General features: G+C 44.5%; 1 protein-coding gene across 1 annotated transcript in view; it reads left to right on the plus strand.

Annotated features, from left to right (window-relative positions):
* NPLOC4 (NPL4 homolog, ubiquitin recognition factor) overlaps positions 1-18,249 on the plus strand; it is a 70,698-nt gene that overhangs the window by 37,346 nt on the left and 15,103 nt on the right. The gene's annotated exons all lie outside the window — the stretch shown is intronic.

The following is an 18,249-nucleotide window of genomic DNA, read 5'->3' on the forward strand; positions in this document are numbered from 1 at the left end:
TCCTCACTCACAGTGTTTCCAACAGGAAGTCGGCTGTCCTCATATGTTCCTCTGTCCGTAGTGTGACTTTTCCTGCTGGCTGCTGTTTAGATCCTTTCTTTATCCCTGGTTTTTAGCAATTTGATGATGATGTGCCTGCGTGGCTCTCCTCCTGTGTCCTCTGTCTGGGGTTTGTTGAGCGTCTGGGGTCTCTGAGCTGGTAGTGTTCTTTTTGGCTGTAGTGCTTGTTTTCTCTTGCTGCCTTGACCAGTTGCTGTAGACTTGGTGGCTGTCAGCAGCACCCGTTTGTCCCTCGCAGCTCTGTGGCCAGGAGTCGGGGCACAGCTCAGCTGCCTGCTCTGCTCAGGGCTGTCCAGGCCACAGCGCGTCAGCGGGGGCTTTGGTTTGATCTGAGGTCCAATGTGCTGGCAGCTCTTGGTCACGTGGTGCCTGGCCCGGGCGGTTCAGGATGGCAGTTTGCTGCTTCTCTCTTAAGGCCCAGGAGCGCCTGTCTCTGACTTCTGCCACCAACACGAGCTGTGCGGGCCCCTGTCCTTTGATTGGGCCCATCTGGGTGATCAAGGTCCTCTCCGGATCCCGAGGTCAGTTGATCAGTAACCTTTATTACACCTGCTGAATCCCTTTGCCATGCAAGGGACCTCATTCACGGGCATGATTTCTCATCATGTTCACAGCCCTCGGGAGGAGGGTGGGAAACATTTCAGGACCGTTTTCAGAATTCTGCCTTTGACAGCCATTCAGGTTTTTTTGATTGTTTCCTCTCCTCTGGGGACTTTAATCACCTGTGTGCATTTGGCTGCTTGAAGTTGTCCCACAGCTCGTTGACGCTCCATTCGTTTTATTTCGTCTGGGTTTTTTCTGTTTCATGTTGGATAGTTTCTATTCCTACGTCTTTCAGTTTATTCATCATTACTCCTGTGATGTCTATCTGCTGTTAATCCCATCTAGTGTATTGTTCATCTCAGATGCTCAGATGTTGTAGTTTTCATTGGTAGAAGTTTAATTTGACCTTTTTTTTTTTTTTTTTTGGTGAGGAAGATTGTCCCTGAACTAACATCTGTGCTAATCTTCCTCTGTTTTATGTGGGATGCTGCCACAGTGTGGCTTGATGAATGGTGCTAGGTCTGCACCTGGGATCTAAACCTGTGAATCCTGGGCTGCTGAAACGGAGTGCACAGACTTAATCATTAGGCCACTGTGCCAACTCCTAATTTGACATTTTTATGTTTCAACTTAACTTTTTGAACATGTGGGATACATTTATAATGACTCTTTTGGTGTATTTTTAGATTTGGTCTGTCATTTCTGGATCAGATTTGATTGGTTGATTTTTTTTTTCCTCCTAATTATGAGTTGTAGTCATGTTATTTTAAGGTCCTTGTGTCCAACATTTTTATCATCTGTGGGTTTACAGCTATTGTCTGTTTCTTCTTTGGATTGTCTGTCTTTCCTCTTCATGTGTTTAGTAAGTTTTTGTTGTGTGCTGGTCATGGTGTATTAAAAAACTCGTAGATGCCAGGGCCAGCTCGGTGATGTAGTGGTTAAGTTTCCATTCTCTGCTTTGGTGTCCCGGGGTTCATGGGTTTGGATCCTGGGCACGGACTTACACACCACTTGTCAAACCATGCTGTGGCTGCATCCCACATACAAAATAGAAGACTGGCACAGATGTTAGCCCAGGGCCAATCTTCCTCACCAAAAAAACCCAAAAAACCCCACTGTGGATCTCAGAGGGTCCTTCCACCAGAGAGGGCTTTCCTGTCCTCCAGTGGGGGAACGGGGTGGTGGGCTGTCTGCCTACATTGAAGTAGTACTTAGCTGGGTCAGATCTGACTTGTGTTTGGGTAAGACTGAGTCTACTGCTGATTCTTGCCTTTTCATATGGTGTTGTCCTCCAGAGTTTCCACATGAGAGCCCTTTGTAAGAGGACGGTGGGACTGAGATCTTTGTCTCTTCAGCCCTGAAAGACTGGGAGATTTAGTCCCATTCATGTTTCCAGCTTGGCTGCTGCCTCATGCGGTTTAAACATGTGGACCCCCCACCCCGTATACCTCACAAGTTGTGCATTGTCTTGAGGCAGGGAGTGGCGCTGTGTGTGAAGCCGCAGTCTCTGCTGGGCACGTTTCCCTGAACTCAGGCTCTTAGCACCCAGGAGTGGTGAGAGTCTCAGTGTCACTGATCGCTTTCTCAAGTCTTCATCGCTGGCCTGTTTGGTTTCCAGGCCCCTTCTGTCAGCAGGTCTTCGTGGCCTAACCACGGTGAGGTGACAGGGGCTGTCACCTGCCCTTCAGGTGCTCAGCCTCCCACACGTCTCAGAGCTGAACAGTATTTTGTGGGGGAACCGGGCTTATACTTAAGGCCCCTGACCTCCGGTTTTGTAGGTCCAGCCCACCCCACCACCTACTAAAAGCGTTGCTGCTCTCTCTTCTCCCGCCACTGGCTCTGTGTGACCCAGCCAAATGCAGGTCTTCAGTCCAGCATCAGTATATCGCCCGGGGAACACTGTCTGCTACCCTCTGAACAGTTTCCCCCTTGGGGGGGGTTTGGTCAGTTTAATCCTCAGTAATCTTTGTTGGTTCCACAGTTAACTACTTTAAAAATGCAGTTTTTATAATGTATTTTTCTCTTGTAAGTGGGAGCCTTACCTGCCATGACCTCTTGTATCCTATTAGGAAGGGGAAGTCCGGATATCTTTTTAACATTCTTGCCCACTTTTGAAATATTTTATTGTTCCTGATCATGTTTCTGTTCTTGAATTTTCCTTGCAGTTCTTTGATAACTAAGAAGGAGCTTGCTTTCATTCTAGTAATGTGGCCCTCATTTGCCTGTAAGTCCACAGCGGGACCCGCAGGAATTATAGTTGCTGGCTTCCGACGTGCTACCTGCTTTCTAAGAACTTTACAGGTCTCTCTCTAGCCCTCGGCAGCCGCGGAGTTCAGTGGCGCTGTGGTTGTTGTTATTATTATCTTCATTGCCATCCTCCCTATTTTCCACTTGAGGAGATGGAGGCTCAGAGAAGTTAGCGCAGCCGGCAGACGGGAGAGGCGCGGGTGGAAGCTGCTCTGACGACAGAGTCGGGGCTGCCAGCACTCTGTGAGGGCCTCGAGGCCCTGTAAACAGTTTAAAAGTGGAATACTTCAAGTACTCAGTTGAATGTTTTAGTGGCCTAACAAATGGAGAATTCTAGAATGGATAAAAAATCCTGTTTGGTGAGCCAAATACCCCGCATGAAACTTGGCCCAAAGCTTTCCCTCTTTCTGCTATCTCTGCTGACTCTTTCTAGTTAAGCACAAAGCTTTGGAATTGATTCCCTTTCCAGATGTTTTCATTCCCAGGAATGTGTGTTCTAAAATAACCTGCTGAGAGAGGCTTGAAGGCAGCACTTGCAGAATAGAGCTCCTCCTGGTACCGTTGTTAGTGTCTCTGACATTCTTTCCATAAATGAACGAGTGTCCACACTGATGAGAGTTTCTCTTGCCCCAAGTATATTTAGACACTGTGTTTATGAAGAAAATAATTTTAAACAATTGATACCAATATTGATGACTTTTGTCAAGACAGTTCTCTAGAGTGAATGACATTTAAATCAGTTTAATTCCTTGATGATTTTTCAGTATGGTGTAATGTTTTTCTTGTTCCTTTTTGTTGTATTGATGTTTATTTTCATTAGAATGAATTTCTTACCAGGCATATTTTGTAAAGGTTTAATTCATCATGATCTGTTTTTAAATTGTTTCTATTGTGAAACAGCCCACGTATAAAAGAGTCAATAAAATATGTAAATAAGAATAATAAAACACACATGTCTTCGTCCTTGAGAAAGGGCGTATCACCAGCACCAGAAAAGCCTTTGGGAGCCCCTCCCCAACGTGTTCATCCTTCCTTTGCTTTTCTTGTTCTTTTTACCAGGTATATGTATCCTTGTACGCCTTTTTGGACTGTATTTAAATGGGACCACATATGATATTATTTCTTCTGTGACCTTCCCTCGTGTTCTGTGTATTGATTCTGAGCTGCATCCGTGTGGATCTGTGCTGCTGGAAGAGCTTCATCTTCCCCATGTGTGGGACATATCACAGTCTGGCTTGTTCTGCTTGTGCTGGGTGCGCCCCTGGCGTGTAGGTTTCTGCTTCTGTGAGTAGCTCTGCTGTTGAACTCTGGTCTCTCAATCCTGGCACACATTGTGCGAGTTTCTCTGAGTCCTGGAGGCTGGCATGGAATTGCTAGGAGGTGGCATTTGTGGTGTTGTGTTTGACCAGGTACCAGCAGGTGATGAGAGTTCCCGTTTCTCCACATCCTCGCCAACACTTGATGTTGTCAAGTAGTGTCTTGACATGTAAACATGTACTTCTTCAATCACTAATGAGGCTAAACTTTTTTTTCTTTCTACTGAGGAAGATTTGCCCTGAGCTAACATCTGTTGCCAATCTTCCTCTTTTTGTCTGTGAGCCACTACCACAGCATGGCCACTGACAGATGAGTGGTGTAGGTACATGCCCGGGAACCAAACCTGGGCCACCAAAGTGGAGAGCGCCGAACTTAACCACTAGGCCACTGGAGCTGGCCCTGAACATTTTTAATTATACCAAGTTTTCCTGATTGTAGTATCTATTGTTGAGGATTATCTCCTGTGGCCATTATACCGTGTCCAAGATATCCAGGTCAAAATTTGATTGTCTAGTTTCTTTAAAATGATTTGAATCTTTCAGCAGTTTTTTAATTGATGCATGCACTTGTAGCCATTGTTTTATTTATTTTTATTTATTTATTTTTTTATTGAGTTATTGATAGGTTACAATCTTGTGAAATTTCAATTGTACATTAATGTTTGTCGGTCATGTTGTAGGTGCACCACTTTACCCTTTGTGCCCACCCCCCACCCCACCTTTCCCCTGGTATCCACTAAACTGTTCTTAGTCCATAATTTTAAATTCCTCATATGAGTGGAGTCATACACAGATTATCTTTCTCTCGCTGGCTTGTTTCACTTAACATAATTCTCTCAAGGTCCATCCATGTTATTGCAAATGGAATGATTTTGTTCTGTTTTGCAGCTGAGTAGTATTCCATTGTATATATGTACCACATCTTCTTTATCCATTCGTCTGTTGCTGGACACTTAGGTTGCTTCCACGTCTTGGCTATTGTAAACAGTGCTGCAGTAAACATTGGGGTGCACAGGACTTTTGGGATTGCTGGCTTCAGGCTCTTTGGATAAATACCCAGTAGTGGGATGGCTGGATCGTATGGTAGTTCTATTTTTAGTTTTTTGAGGAATCTCCATACTGTTTTCCATAGTGGCTGCACCAGTTTGCATTCCCACCAGCAGTGTATGAGGGTTCCTTTTTCTCCGCAACCTCTCCAACATTTGTTGCTATTAGTTTTAGATATTTTTGTCATTCTAACGGGTGTAAGGTGATATCTTAGTGTAGTTTTGATTTGCATTTCCCTGATGATCAGCGATGATGAGCATCTTTTCATGTGCCTATTGGCCATCCATATATCTTCTTTGGAGAAATGTCTGTTCATGTCTCCAGCCCATTTTTTGATTGGGTTGTTTGATGTTTTGTTGTTGAGTTGCGAGAGTTCTTTATATATTACGGATATTAAGCCTTTGTCAGATATATGACTTGCAAATATTTTTTCCCAGTTAGTGGGTTGTTTTTTTGTTTCAATCCTGTTTTCATTTGCCTTGAAGGAGCTCTTTAGTCTGATGAAGTCACATTTGTTTATTATTTCTATTGTTTCCCTTCTCTGAGAAGGCATGGTGTCCGAAAAGATCCTTTTAATACTGATGTCAAAGAGTGTACTGCCTACGTTTTCTTCCAGAAGCCTTATGGTTTCAGGTCTCACCTTTAGGTCTTTAATCCATTTTGAGTTTATTTTGGTGAATGGTGAAAAAGAATGGTCAATTTTCATTCTTTTACATGTGGCTTTCCAGTTTTCCCAGCACCATTTGTTGAAAAGACTTTCTTTTCTCCATCGTATGCCCTCAGCTCCTTTGTCAAAGATAAGCTGTCCATAGATGTGTGGTTTTATTTCTGGGCTTTCAATTCTGTTCCATTGATCTGTGCACCTGTTTTTGTACCAGTACCATGCTGTTTTGATTACTGTAGCTTTGTAGTATGTTTTGAAGTCAGGGATTGTGATGCCTCCCGTTTTGTTCTTTTTTCTCAGGATTGCTTTAGAAATTCAGGGTCTTTTGTTGCCCCCTTGAATTTTAGGATTCTTTGTTCTAATTCTGTAAAGAATGTCATTGGGATTCTGATTGGGATGGCATTGAATCTGTAGATTGCTTTAGGTAGAACGGACATTTTAACTATGTTTATTCTTCGAATCCATGTACATGGAATGTCTTTCCATCTTTCCATCTCCTTATGTCGTCATCCAATTCTCTCAGAAAGGCCTTGTAATTTTCATTATATAGGTCCTTCACTTCCTTAGTTAAGTTTACCCCAAGGTATTTTATTCTTTTTGTTGCGATTGTGAATGGTATTGTATTCTTGAGTTCTTTTTCTGTTGGTTCATTACTGGAGTATAGAAATGCTACTGATTTATGCAAATTGATTTTATACCCTGCAACTTTGCTGTAGTTGTTGATTACTTCTAACAGTTTTCCAATGGATTCTTTGGGGTTTTCTATATATAAGATCATGTCGTCTGCAAACAGCGAGAGTTTCACTTCTTCCCTCCCTATTTGGATTCCTTTTATTCCTTTTTCTTGCCTGATTTCTCTGGCCAGGACCTCCAGTACTATATTAAATAAGAGTGGTGATAGAGGGCATCCTTATCTCGTTCCTGTTTTCAGGGGGATGGGGTTCAGTTTTTGCCCATTGAGTATGATGTTGGCTATGGGTTTGTCGTACATGGCCTTTATTATGTTGAGGTAGTTCCCTTCTATGTGTAGCCATTGTTTTATTGTTGTTTATATTATTCCTACCAAATCTAAAGTTTTAAACAGCTTTGTCGAGATGTAATTCGCATACCATACAATTCACCCATGTAAAGGGCACAGTTCAGTGGTGTGTGGTGTATTCACAGGGTTGTGTGGCCATTACCACAATCTAATTTTGGAACATCTTTGTTTCCCAAAGAAGAAACCCTGCATCCCTTAGCTGTCCTGCCCTAATCCTCCCATCCTTCTCTGCTCCTGGCAGCCACCAGTCTGCTTTCTGTCTGCAGGTTTGCCTGATGGAATCCTACAATATGTGGTCTTTTGTGACTGGCTTCTTTCACCACTTAGCATAATATCTTCAAGGTTTATCATGTTTGTAGCATGTAGTACTTTATTCTTTTTGTTGCCGATAACATTCAGTTGTGTGCGAGTAGCATATCACCTGTGGGGCACAGTGGACCACTGCGAGAACACCCAGAAGCTGAGGAGCTCTGAGGCCTCGTCCTGAGAAGTGACTTATGAAGCTGGAGACGGCCTAACTTGTAACCAAGAATTCACTTCCTCGCAGATAGGAGTAAGGGCCGAATTACTGTCTGGAATTAGGTCATTCATATTGTTGTGTGTGTGTTAATAGGGTGATGGGGAGAGAAGCGCTGGCAGGTGAAAGGAGCGGAGTGGGCGTCTGTTTGCACGGCAGTGGTTTTGTCCTTGCTCTTGGTCTCCTCCTCAACTCTTTGGAATGAAGGCTTTATTTCTGCTTGTGAATTAGCACTGCTCTCAGTTTGAGGGGCCGTGGGGTCTCCAGGAGCTGGGGCGGGAGACTCGGAAGCCTCATTGGAAAAGCTGGGCCAGCAAGTAGAGGTCTGTGTCCTAAGGCTTCAGCGTGCTTTTCCTGTCAACTGTGTATCCGGAAGTGCTAGCGGAACAAAGGATGGCAGCTCTGCTGTGTCTGCTCCTTTCCGACTACGTATTGTGGTTGAGGGACGAAGTCAGACTTGCCTGACAGGTCCGATGACCTCTCCGACTTGGCGCGGTAAAGGAGCTAATAGGAAGGGGTGCTCCATATCAGTCTTGTAAGGAAATGTTTCCTAAGCCCTCATTTAGGAACTGTTGTTCTCTCCCCTACCACCCCCTGGGCGATTTAATAAAAAATTATCTGATTTGATAGCGCAGACCTCACCCTCAGACAGATCCTCTTTGTACATCAGGTACTTAAAAGATAAATCGTGGGCCAGCCCCATGGCTGAGTGGTTAAGTTTGTGTGCTCTGCTTCAGTGGCTCAGGGTTTTGCTGGTTCGGATCCTGGGTATGAATATGGCACTGCTCATCAGGCCATGCTGAGGTGGCGTCCCACATAGTACAACTAGAAGGACCTACAACTAGAATATTACAACTATGTACTGGGGGCTTTGGGAAGCCCCTTTGAGAAGAAGAAGAAAAAACAAGAAGACTAGCAATAAATGTTAGCTCAGGTGCCAAAAAAAAAAAGACAAATCATTAGGGTTTTAAAAAAAATTTTTTTTATTGAGCTAACATTATATAAATTTCAGATGTATATCATTATATTTTGATTTCTGTCTAGATTACATCCTGTTCGCCCTCCTCCCTTCCCCTCTGGTAACCACCAGTCCGGTCTCTGTATCTGTGTGTGTGTTGTTGTTGTTGTCTTTATCTTCTATTTATGAGTGAGATCATATAGTATTTGACTTTCTCCCTCTGACTTATTTTTCTTAGCATAATACCCTCAAGGTCCATCCATGTTGTGGCAAATGGCAAGATTTTATCTTTTTTATGGCTGAGTAGTATTCCATTGTGCACATATACCGCATCTTCTTTATCCATTCCTCCCTTGATGGACACTTAGGTTGTTTCCGAGTCTTCGCTATTGTGAATAATGCCTCAGTGAACATACGGGTGCATGTATCTTTGCGCATTTGTGTTTTCATGATTTTTGGATAAATACCCAGCAGTGGGATAGCTGAATCATATGGTAGTTCTATTCTTAACTTTTTGAGAAATTTCCCTACTGTTTTCCATAGTGGCTGCACCAGTTTGCACACCCACCAGCAGTGTATGAGGGTTCCCTTTTCTCCACATCCTCTCCAACACTTGTTATTTCTTGTCTTGTTAATTATAGCCATTCTGATAGCTGTGAGGTGGTATCTCATTGTAGTTTTGATTTGTATTTCCCTAATAATTAGCGTTGGTGAACATCTTTTCTTGTGCCTGTTTGCCTCTGTATATCTTTTTTGGAAAAATGTCTGCTCAGAGCTTTTGCCCATTTTTTAATCGGGTTGTTAGTTTTTTTGTTGTTGAGATGTGTGAGTACTTTGTATATTTTGGATATTAGCCTCTTATTATATATGTGATTTGCAAATATCTTCTCCAGATTGTTAGATTGTCTTTTCATTTTGTTGATGGTTTACTTTGCTGTGCAGAAGCTTTTTAATTTGATGTAGTCCCATTTGTTTATTTTTCCTGTTGTTTCCCTTGTGTGGTCAGACATGGTATTTGAAAATATGCTGCTAAGACTGATGTCAAAGAGCATACTGCCTATGTTTTCTTCTAGAAGTTTCATGGTTTCAGGTCTTCATTCAGGTCTTTAATCCATTTTGAGTTAATTTTTGTATATCGTGTAAGATAATGATCTACTTTCATTCTTTTGCATGTGGCTGTCCAGTTTTCCCAGCACCATTTATTGATGAGACTTTCCTTTCTCCATTGTATGTTCTTGGCTCCCTTGTCAAAAATTAGCTGTCCGTAGACTCATGTCTTTATTTCTGGGCTCTCGATTCTGTTCCAAAAGAATAAGCGTTCGGTTTAAATCATTATTAAACTTTCAGACATCAAATCTCACCATGCTACGAATAGATATGAGGATTAGCTATTTCTCCCCAAAGTTCCTATCTTATAAGATGTATTTATAATGTTATGTTTTGTAATAGAAAATCAGTGTTTTGACTAATTTTTAGAACCTGAGACCTGGTGGTTCTGATGGCCCTATCCTGAACATTTGGACAATGGTTTCATTTAACCCTTTTATTTATTTATTTATTTTTATTTATTATTATTTTTAAGAGTTTATTTTTTTCCTTTTTCTCCCCAAAGCACTCCTGGTACATAGTTGTATATTTTTAGTTGTAGATCCTTCTAGTTGTGGCATGTGGGATGCCGCCTCAGCGTGGCTTGAGGAGCGGTGCCATGTTCACACCCAGGACCTGAACCGGTGAAACCCTGGGCTGCCGCAGTGGAGCACACAAACTTAACCACTCGGCCACCGGGCTGGCCGCTCGTTTAACCCTTTTAGAAAAGCCTGCTGGTCTGTGGGCAATGACAGAACCTGGTGTCCTCATTGAAAAGCTCAACGTGTGTTTTACATCTCAGGTTCTTCACGCGGACTCTCTGGCACTGGTAGCAGGGGACTTAGCAGTAATGTGGGCCTGGTTCAACCCCAGCACATGCTCAGGAAACCCTTTCATGCATAATATGAACGAACACATCACTTCACATTAATCAAACTGCCATCTGTTTCTCTGTTTTCAAAGTTTTTAAAATAAAATGCATTTAAGGAATAAAAATCACATAATACTAAATGCCGGAGTTTAATGACCAGAACATTCCTGTGGGCTGTGAAGTTCCCTGGACTCACCTCTCTGCTTCCGTCTCCTTTTCTACCCCCTCAAGAGATGACTGCTATCTTTAGTGTCAAGCACAATTTCCTTGCTTTCCTTCCTAGTTTTCCCTCATATGTTTGTTTTCCTAACCCAGGTCCTGTTAGTTTTGCGTGCTGTTGCACTTGATGGAGGAGAAATCGTGCTCTTCCTGACCCTCAGAGACTTGTGTGTTCACTTACCGTTCTGTTGCCTAAGACCCGTGTGTGGTGGTCATTCACGTCAGCTGTTGCACAGCGCCCCACCACGAGCAGGGCAGTTGTACAGAATTAAACTCCACCCGTGTACAAGTGCCACATTCACCATTCAGAGTTTCCGATGGTATTTCGTCGAGTGTGACTTGCACTGGCCTGATTAGAAGTGAGCTTGAGCTCCTTTCTCCTGTGAAGTGCATGTTCAAGTCTGTTTCCTGTTTTTTTCCTTGGGTGGTTTTGTCTTTCTTTAATTGATTTCTGGGAGTTCTCTATATATTCTGCATCCTAACCCTTTGTCAGTTAGCTGTGTCCCAGCTCTCAGCACAGCTTCTCTTTTCACGGTCGTAGTGTCTTTTGATGTAGAAGGCTTACGTTTCAGTGTAGTCAGCTTTGAGACTCTCGTCTTTATGGTTTGGCATTTTGAATCATGAAGATAGTCTGTTATCTTGTCTTCTACAAGGTTTGTAATTTTGTCTTACATGTTTGGGTTCTTAGTCCACCTGGAATTGTTTTAAATGTGTGGTGTGAGGTAGGGGCCCAGCTCCTTTGGTAGTTTTTTAACCATATGGATAATGAACTGTCTGAACACCGTGTGTGGAAAAGAACCCTCCTCTTTCCCTGGTTGTCCGCGGTGCTTCTGTGTCATCAGTTGTGTCCGTGGTCCTGGGTGTTTCTGTACTCCGTGCTGTCCCTTTGGTCAGTTTCCTCAGCAGCACCATGCCGTGCTCTCAGTCACTGCAGCTTTATGATTGTTCTGCGTATCTGGTGAATTACAGCCTGACTGTTCTTGGCCCTTTTCTCTTCCATGTAAATTTTAGAATTGGCTTCCAAGTTACACGAAAACAAGCAGGTCTCATTAGGGTTTCATTAGTCTCTTTTCCATGCTGAGCCCCCTCCGAGCATGGGGAGGGGCTGCACTTGTTTCATGTTCTTTGATGTCTCAGGCTAGGATTTTCTCCACGACGGTCTTGCCCATCATTTGTTAGATTGTTCTTAGGTGCTTTGTAGTTTCTACATATTATAAACAGCTTCCGTTTTGTGTGTGAGGAAGATTTGCCCTGAGCTAACACCGTTGCCAGTCCTCCTCTTTTTTTGCTTGAGGAAGGTTAGCCCTGAGCTAACATCTGTGCCAGTCTTCCTCTACTTCGTATGTGGGACACCTCCACAGCATGGCTGATGAGTGGAGTGGGTCTACACCCGGGATCCGAACATGTGAACCCCGGGCTGCCAAAGTGGAGCGTGCAGAACTTTAACCACTCAGCCACGGGGCGGGCCCCCCACAGCATCTTTTTAAAATTATGTTTTCAAACTGTTGCTGTTTGAAACTGGTAAATTTTTACGTTCAGCAACTTTGCCATCTGTTATTCATTCCTCTAATTTATATGTTTATTCTTTTGGGTTTTCTACACAGATGAGCATATTATCCAGGAATGACACTTCTGTTTCTCCCTTCCCATTCCTTTTGGCTCTTCCTGCTGGCTAGGGCTTCTGAACAATGTCCAGTGACCAGCATTTTTGTCTTGTTTTTAATCGTAGATTAAAAGATTTCATCATTAACTATGAGTGTGTAGTTGGGTTTTTTTTTTTGTAATACCCTTTATCAGGTTGAAATTTGCTTTTTATTTCCATGTCTTGTTGTAAGTCTCCTGCACTTAAGAAATGAGCTCCCGTTTGTCATGGAACATGTGTTATTTCCTTAATCATGCCTCTCCTTTCTCAGATTGCTTACTTGCCTGTCAGTGAGAGCAGACTAGAAATGCTTCCCAGGATTGGTTTATAGCCCTGTAGGATTTGAGAGACTCATTTCTCATATGTTTCAGGAAATATCAGCTTGAGGAAAGAGACCCATGAAAGCAAACATTTAAGTAATCCTTTTAGTCCTCCTGTGGGCTCTGGGATTGGCTTTAAAATATGCCTTGTAAACAGGACATGTACCAATATTTGTCTAAAGCTGTTCATCATGGTATTATCTGTGATAACAAAAATTGGAAGCAATCTAAATGTCCAATAACAGGGGGCATTAAATTGTTATACATCTGTATGGTGGATTTTTTTTTTTTTTTTTTTTTTTTGAGGAAGCTCAGCCCTGAGCTAACATCTGCCAATCCTCCTCCTTTTGCTGAGGAACACTGGCCCTGAGCTAATATCCGTGCCCATCTTCCTCTACTTTGTATGTTGGACGCCTACCACAGCATGGCTTGATGGGTGGTGCCATGTCTGCACCCCGGATCCAAACCGGTAGACCCTGGGCAGCCAAAGCAGAACATGCGCACTTAACCGCTGTGCCACCGGGCCGGCCCCTGTATGGTGGAATATTATGTGGTCACTAAAGGCCTGTGTTTGAAAATTATTTAAAGATATGGGATAAAACTCATGATGTAAATTTAAAAATGTACCTGTATATAGAGTCTCCCAATTAATTTTTTGTTTTTTAAAGACACACATGCAGGTGTTTATGCTTGTATGTAGACACATTTATATGTGCATTCACACCGAGGACAGGAGTGGAAAGCTTGAAGGTCTACCAGGAGGGCAGCACTTGTCTACAGCTCAGGTCTGTCTGTCCTGGGAAACTCCGTGCAGCCAGTGAAAGTGCCTGCTGGGAAGATGGGGAGAGAGGTACATAAAGATACCAGGATGCTGAAGAAGGAATTGAAGACCTATGTGTGTAATATCTAGTGTGTGTTTTTTAAAAAGCCAGATCCTTTTCCTAAGAGATTCAGTGCTTGCTGTGGGTCATCTCCTAGGCATTTGGGGTGGAGGGATGATCTTTTCCCTCCATCTTTCTGGGCTGCTTTTATACCACCCGTGTGTCCTTTAGAATTTAAAGCAGAAGTTATACATGTTCGTGGTAGCACACTTGATCCCTGCAGAAAGACATGAAAAGACTTATTTAATGACAGCACTGTTTGCATCTGGTGTAGTTCCTCCTCATTTCTTTTTCTGTTCTTTTTTTCTCCTGCTTTTCTCTCCCCAAAGCACCCCAGTACATAGTGGTATATTTTAGTTGTGGGTCCTTGTAGTTGTGGCATGTGGGATGCCACCTCAGTGTGGCCTCACGAGTGGCGCCATGTCTGCGCCCGGGATCCGAACCTGCAAAATCCCAGGCTGCCGAAGTGGGGCACATGAACTTAACCACTCGGCCATGGGGCCGGCCCCTGTTCTCTTAATAAATTAAAAAATTGTAATTATACAGAATAAATGAGTACATTTATTCAGTATGTGGCCAAATCTTATGTATTTAATTAATCTTCTGCTGATGGCTACTTTAGTTGTGTCTGGTTGTTGTTAGGGCTGGTAGTGGTGCCTTGGTCCACCTTTAGATGTGGTGCCAGTGTCTCCGTTGTCACCCTGGCTGGGGGTGGGTGAGGTACAGCTCAGGAGAGTGATTGGACCCTGGATGTGGGTTTAGAATTGTAGTGTTTTGGTGGTGTTCAGGGCCATTATCCTGGAAGAGATCATCAGGGAGTCTGGACAGATATGAGAACTAAGGTCCAGCTGAGCCCTGCGCCTCCAACATGGACAGGTGGGCCACAGCAGAGGCCTGGAATGCAGACTGAGCATGCACCCCAGGGAGCGCGGGAGGAGCCTCAGCCAGACGGAGAAAGGGTTTCCTGTCAAAAGGTACTGATAAGTCCACAATGGGGGTGCTGTTAACAGGTACCACACGGCCATCAGTACATTGAAGAGCAGCTTGCATAGAGGGCGAGAGGCTGTTTAGCATGGGTTTAAGGAAGAGACAAGGGAAGAATTGAGACAGCAGGCAGACAACTCTAAAGGAATTTTGCTGTGAAGGGAGGTAGGGCAGTGGACAGTGCTGGTGCGGGAAATAGGATTAAAGTGTTTTCTTGTTTGAATTATTTTAATCACGAGAGTGATGACTCTCACCAACAGCCTGTGTGTGCTGCTAGTGTTGGTCTGGTGGAGAGGGGTTTTTGGTGATGTAAAAGGAAGGAGAAAGTTGCTGAGTGATGTCCTTAAGAAGACAGGAGGAGGGAGAATCTGTCGCCTGGGTAGTGGGGTTCTAGAGCATTTAGAGACATGTAGTACCAGGCAGGAGGCAGACGTAGCTGCTGAACTGGCGGGTGGGTGCAGGAGGGCTGCGATGTGGGAGCCTTGGACGTTCAGTTTGCTTACGGGAAGCCAAGTTATCAGCTGAGAGTGAGGCAAGAGGCAGAGGTGCTGGAGGTCTGTGATGTGAGCTTCTCAGGCAGTGGGCGAGGGGCTGACTGGAGGCAGACAGGTGCTTGATCACGGCTCACGATTTCATGTGCATCAGGAGTGCGAGTCTTCTAAAAATTAACATGCAGAACATTGTATTAACATGAAATCCAGTGTAGGTGTATTATGGAAAGTCAGAAATTGTAGATTAATATGAAGAAAATAGACACCTCAACACCAGCCTTCACCTGTCCTTCCAGCATGCTGCTGTGCATGCATGGATTTGTGTAAGTTGATAATGGCATCACCATGAAGCCTGTGCTTAGTTGAGACTTAGATATTGTGCCAGATGTTAATGCCCCGGTCCTGGGACCGCAGTGGTGAGCAAGTCACACTTGGTCCCCTCCTCCTCCTCGAGTTCCTGCTGAGGTGTTCTGGTGTGGTGTGGCAGGGTGCTCCAGGACCTGAAGAGTGTGAGAGTTAGCCAGGTGGGGAGGGAGCCCATCCAGGGGCCACACGTCCAGAGGGTCAAGGCTCAGTCCAGCTGGAGTGTGCTTATGAAGGGTGTAGTAGGCGGTGGGGAGCCACAGAAAGAGAGGTGGAAGGTGGTTCCGGAGCATTCTTGCTGGATGTGGCATGAAGAGTGGTCTGGAGACAGGAGGCTTTTGCAGCAGTGCAAGCATCAAATATTGGTGGCTGAGCCAGGAGAGGGCAGCAGGAGAGAAATGTGAGGTGGGCCTGAAATTCAATATGAGATGCACTATGAAGGAGCTGGAAACCAGGTTGATGGGGAGGGGAGGTCACTGTTATGGAAGATTCATTTTGGGTACAGAGTTGGGGGGCCCAGTGAGAAGGTAATCCAGGTGACATGTATCGACCTCCTTTGGCCTTTGGGGATGGAGGAGGTGTGCTGGAGCCGACAGTCCCATAGGCCTGGCAGGATCGCAGGGAGATCCCAGGAGGGAATCAGATCTGTGGTTTGGGTGAGTGGGTGGGTATTGGAGTCGTAAACTGTGATGAATAACAGGGTGGAGGCGGTTGTCGGGGGTGGAGGTTTTCAGATGCCCCATGTTTAAAATTTGATGTGGTAGGACAGCAAGGGAGAGGTATGGACCGAGAATGTCATTTTCAAGGCTATCTGCATAGAAGCCCTGGAAGTGGATGCGAGGAGCTGAGGTTGTTCAGAAGACAGAGAGGGTGTAGGATAGAGTCCTCAGAAGACTGCTCTTAGTGGGCTGACCCAGGAGGGTGGATTCCTGGCATGAAGGGTGGGTGTGGGGTCAGCGCTGAGAGGCTAGGAAGAGCTGACAAGTGCCTGCAGCATAGAGGAGTGACCTGGGGGCAGTCAGGGGTATCCTTCCTTCAAGGAGCTGGCCGTGGAGGGCATGGGGCTCTCTGAGGGCCATTGTTTACTGACACGTTGTTCCTCATCCAGACATGGGTTTGTCCCAGCATCTGTTGCTTACCAACAGTGCTTTGTGGGCCATCTATAGCTCTCTCTGTTTGTACTCTCAATCACTTGGGACAGATTCTCAGAATTGACCTTATTTTGTTGAAGGATGACATATTTCAAGAGTTTCCTGTATCCTCCCAAATTTACACCTAGAAGGTCTCACAGTTTACACTCGCAGGCTATGCCACAGACTAGCCCCACCCTCATTCTGCCCACCCGCCAGACCAGGCGCCTTGCTCTCAGGACCCTGCTCCCTGTACTCTCTTTGCCCTACCCAGGAGTCTCTTATGGGTATTGCCTCTGTGTGAGCTTAGGTATTTGTAAGGTGATTCATCACTTTTGCTTTCGTTTGTGAGGTCTTTGTATGTTAACCCTTGTCACATGTTGCAAACACCTATCAGGCTATCGTTTTCTTTATATGTTTCATACAAAGAAGCTGAAATATTTTCTGATTTCAAAGATACCTTAATCCTTTTTCGTTGTAATTTCTGCCTTTGTTATCATACTTAGAAAGTAATTTTTTACCCCAAAGCTATGTATTTACCTATGTTTTCTTTTAGTGCTTTTATGATTTAATTTTACATTGAGATCCATAATCCATTATTTATTTATCTATTTATTGTAGCTCCATAATACATTTTTGTATTTGTTAGGGCAAGGCCCTGCACTATTCAACTTTTTTTTTTTTTTTTTGAGGAAGATTAGCCCTGAGCTAACATCTGCCACCAATTCCCCTCTTTTTGCTGAGGAAGCCTAGCCCTGAGCTAACATCCGTGCCCATCTTCCTCTACTTTATGTGTGGGACGCCTACCACAGCGTAACTTGCCAAGCGGTGCCGTGTCTGCACCCGGGATCCGAACCAGCGAACCCCAGGCCACCAAAGTGGAACATGTGCACTTAACCACTGCGCCACCGGGTCAGCCCCATATTCAACTTTTTTAAACAAATGTGTTTGGGTTTTTTTTTCTGCTTTTTCTTCCCAAATCTCCCCAGTACATAGTTGCATATTTTAGTTGTGGGTCTTTCTAGTTGTGGCATGTGGGACGCCGCCTCAACATGGCCTGATGAGTGGTGCCTTGTCTGCACCCAGGATTCAAACTGGTGAAAGCCTGGGCTGCCGAAGCGGAGCGCTCGAACTTAACCACTCAGGCACAGGGCTGGCCCCTAAACAAATATTTTAATCACAGGAGATCATATTTGCTTCTAGCGCTATTCAGGAAAGTTTGTCAGTTAATCAAGCAATTGCTAACAAGGGAAGAGATTCTGAACAACATATTAGCATAGTATTCCAGTCTAGGGAAAACCTCCAAGCTTGGTTTTCATTCTTTGCCTTGAGTTGGAGATGGCGAGTCTTGCTCGGTATAAGTCTGCTGTCAAGGCAGGGGCCTGCGCCTGCAAGATCCCCGAGAGCAGGAGTGGAGTTGGAATGTGCCGACCCCACGGTGCCAGCACTGTGCTGAGGAGCAGGAGGGGCAAGTTCTCTTGCTCAGTCCTGAGTTGTGATGTGGATGGACCTGGTCTCTAACCCCTCTTCTGTCCCTGCCAGCTGTTAGATCTCAGGCAGGTTAACTCATTTTTGTGGCCCTTCATATTTTCATCATGCGTTGGGGACCCAGTGGTTCTGTGCACTCAGTGTTGAGCCTGGACCAGGCACTGTGAGCACCTAAAAAGTGGTCAGCTGCTGGTTCTGTTTGCATCTGACAGGTGCTCTGTAGGTTCTTCTCAACCAGACTGTTTTCCTAAACTATGATTCTTTAAGGACATTTGTTCTGACAGCCTTGTTTTTTCTTTATCCTGTGAAGTCTCTGATCAAGCTACTAGTGTCACTAGTTACCCTTCTTGTGAGTTCTTTAAAGAGAAAAGCAAGACATTAAG

The sequence above is a fragment of the Equus caballus genome, chromosome 11 (genome assembly GCF_041296265.1).
Source record: "Equus caballus isolate H_3958 breed thoroughbred chromosome 11, TB-T2T, whole genome shotgun sequence".
Lineage (NCBI taxonomy): Eukaryota > Metazoa > Chordata > Mammalia > Perissodactyla > Equidae > Equus > Equus caballus.